Raw genomic sequence first — 3,650 nt, 5'->3', positions numbered from 1 at the left:
TCGAGGTTCACTAGGAGGTGCTGTCTCAACAATTTGTGACACAGGTTGAACTGATTCGCCCTGTTCACTCGGTTCCTCGACTATTTGTGGCTCTCGAACTTCTTCGAGATCTATTCTACTCCCACTAACTCTCTTGGAGACGAACTCTCGTTATGTTTTCTGCCTGAACGGTGGGGCTATCAGTTGGAAGAGTTCCAAACAGCCAACCGTGGCAGATTCGACTACAGAAGCCGAGTACATAGCAGCATCGGATGCAGCTAAGGAAGCTGTTTGGATCAGGAAATTCGTGGGAGACCTGGGCGTCATTCCTAGCATTGCAGATCCCATTGAGTTGTATTGTGACAACAATGGTGCGATTGCGCAAGCTAAGGAACCCCGGTCACACCAGAGATCCAAACACATACTCAGGCGATTTCACTTGATCAGAGAAATCATCGACAGAGGAGACGTGAAGATAAGCAGAGTGTCGACAGATGATCGGCTCCCAGCTTTCTCTTGATTCATTGATTTATGAATACATTACATTCCCGTTATATGATTGGCATGTTTGTTATATATCGGCATCCTTGAATCATTAGCGAATGATTCTAAACTCCCTAGTCAGTCAACATTGTGGGAACAATGTTGAATTAAGACTAGCATGAGGAGTGATCGATGCATTGGATGCATATCACAATCATGGGTACTCGTTGTGAACGAGTGACTGGATGACCCGCATGAGATTGTCACATGGACAGAGTCATGACTTGAATCTCATACAGCGGTTCGTTTATGGATCCTCATACCTGAGATGTCTAGAGTATCTGATAGGAGGAGTGGCGTGTCTTGACTGCGTCAAACGTCGTCTTTAACCGGATGATTATAACGGCGTTGATCAGACACGTTCACGAATCATATGGAGATAGTAGACATGCAATATGGGATTTGTCACCTCCTTAACAGGAGAGATATCGCTCGGCCCTCTCGTGGAAGTCGGACTATGAAAACGCGTGGCCACGCTATAGATGAAGTTGCATCTATTTTACTAGTCGATTTACCAAGACGAGAAAGCGGTTGAATTTGAAGGGTGGCTCAAACCATGCCCTTGTTCAACTTATGATATCGTGAGACAAAGGATCAGAATTCGAGCAGTTAATGCCTTGGTTAGATCACCTCTAACTCAATTCAATCATCCTGTGTCTTTGGACCCTGAGTCTTGCTAAGAGCTACGTCATGTCCCATTGGCAAGGCACCCCTCTTGGAGTCTTGCATCTTGAACCGATTCAAGACCTTGTCAATGTATGTACTCTGACTTATACCAAGAAGCCTTCTCGATCTATCTCTATAGATCTTGATTCCTAGAATATAGGCGGCTTCTCCTAAGTCCTTCATCGAAAAGACTGATCCTAGCCAGGATTTTACTCCTTGCAAGGTAGGAATGTCATTTCCGATGAGCAATATATCATCCACATAAAGTACAAGGAAGACCACTGCGCTCCCACTGACCTTCTTGTAAACGCATGGCTCATCTTCGTTTTGCAGGAAGCCAAACGTTTTGACTGCCTCGTCAAATCGAAGATTCCAGCTCCTCGAAGCCTGCTTCAGTCCATAAATGGATCTCTGAAGCTTACACACCTTCCTCGGACTCTTAGGATCGACAAAACCCTCGGGTTGTGTCATGTACACATCCTCGAGCAAATTCCCGTTAAGGAATGCGGTCTTGACGTCCATCTGTCATATCTCGTAGTCATAATACGCAGCTATGGCCAGCAGAATCCGTATGGATTTAAGCATCACAACTGGTGAAAAGGTTTCATCATAGTCGATACCATGAAGCTGCCGAAACCCTTTCGCTACGAGTCGTGCCTTATAGGTATGCACGATGCCATCCATGTCGGTTTTCTTCTTGAAAACCCACTTACATCCAATAGTCTTAATACCATCGAATGAGTCGACCCCTAGAACCCTAGAGAAGTTGTTCTCTTGGATTTCTATTGTCCCGGGATTGGATCTCGTCTCTTGAGTTACCCTTTTCTTCACTAATCCTAGCAGATTCGTTCCAAACTGTTTGGAATCCTTCCCGTCGGTGTGGATACGTGTAGAGGAGCTGTACTTTCAGCTCTTGGTGATTTAGAACAGGCCCCGGATCGAAACAAACTTCAAGTCTCATCGAGAACGAGGTAAGTAACGATTCCCTCGGTGATATACACGATTTTTCGGGTTCTGCGAGTTTGGTTGCGTGTGACGTTTGACTAGGTTTAGATTTTTCTTCCGCTGCATGAAACCTAGTAAACCAAACCCTAGATCGATATGATCGCATGCTAGGAACCCGTAGATTCCCCAACACTATCTCACGGAACTCTCCGATCACTTCTTCCGCCATTGCTTCAAGTATATCCGCATAGCATACCGTATCATTGGTCGAAGGTTGCTTCAAATTCTGATCGAGCGTGAATTCAACTGTCTCATCCCCGATCTTCATCATTAATCTTCCGGCTCGGACATGAACTACGGCATCCAACGTGCTCAAGAATGGGCGTCCCAAAATGATTGGAACTTTGGAATCTTCATCCATGTCTAGCACTACAAAATCCACTGGTACATAGAATCCGCCAATCTTGAGAGGTACGTCGTCTAGAATGCCTGCTGGATATTTGATAGATCGGTCCGCTAGTTGCAAGGCTATCCTCGTGGGCTTCAAGTCACCTATATTCAACTTCTTGTAAATGGATAGCGGCATCAAACTCACGCTGGCTCCAAGGTCGCATAATGCTCTATCAATCTCAATATTCCCCAACTTGCATGGAATAGAAAAACTTCCCGGATCAGACATCTTCGGGGGAAGTTCATGCTTTGTGATGGCCGCGCTAACTTCGGTGCTCAATACTACAGTCTCTTTTTCCACTACCCGCTTCTTCGTCAAAATATCCTTGAGGAACTTCGCATATGAGGGCATTTGAAGAATTGCCTCATGGAAAGGCATTGTAATCTCCATCTTCTTCAGCATTTCTGCAAACTTTTCAAATTGGTTGTCCTCATTAAATTTCTTTAAACGAGAAGGAAAGGGTATCGGGGGTACCTTAGGCGGAGGAGGAATGTAAACTGGTTTTTTCTCCTGTTCTTGCACCTTAGGAGTGTCTTCCTTTACAGATTTTCCTTTTTTCCTCTCTTGTTAGCCTTGGAGGCGATGTCTTCTCAACCATCGGAGGGATGATCTCCGGAAGTTGTTTCCCACTCCTTACTTCCACTGCATTGATGTGCTCGCGAGGGTTCACCTCGTTCTTACCGGGAAGCATGCCTTGCTGTCTTGGTGAGGAGGAAGACGCAAGTTGGGCAACTTGATTGTCCAAGATCTTCAAGTGAGCTTGTACTCCTTCCAATTGTTTCTTGAACGCAACTTGCTCATTTTCAATGCCCCCAATGGATACTCTTTGTGATTTTGGCATCGGAGGATTTGAAATAGTATATCCTTGATGTCCGGGTCTTGCTCCTTGGGTTGCACTTGTTGTGGCCTATAATTGGAATTCCCTTGATAACCTTGGCTCCCTTGACCTTGTTGTTGATACTTCGGTTGAAAACCCGGAGGTCCTTGATTGTTCCGTTGGAAAGCGGGTTGAGGATTTAGCGCATTCGACGTTTCTTGTAGGAGAAGTTGGGATGATTCCTCAATC

The sequence above is a fragment of the Tarenaya hassleriana genome, unplaced genomic scaffold, assembly GCF_000463585.1.
Source record: "Tarenaya hassleriana unplaced genomic scaffold, ASM46358v1 Cleome91, whole genome shotgun sequence".
NCBI classification, from domain to species: Eukaryota; Viridiplantae; Streptophyta; class Magnoliopsida; order Brassicales; family Cleomaceae; genus Tarenaya; species Tarenaya hassleriana.
Note: the sequence above shows the minus strand (reverse complement) of the source record.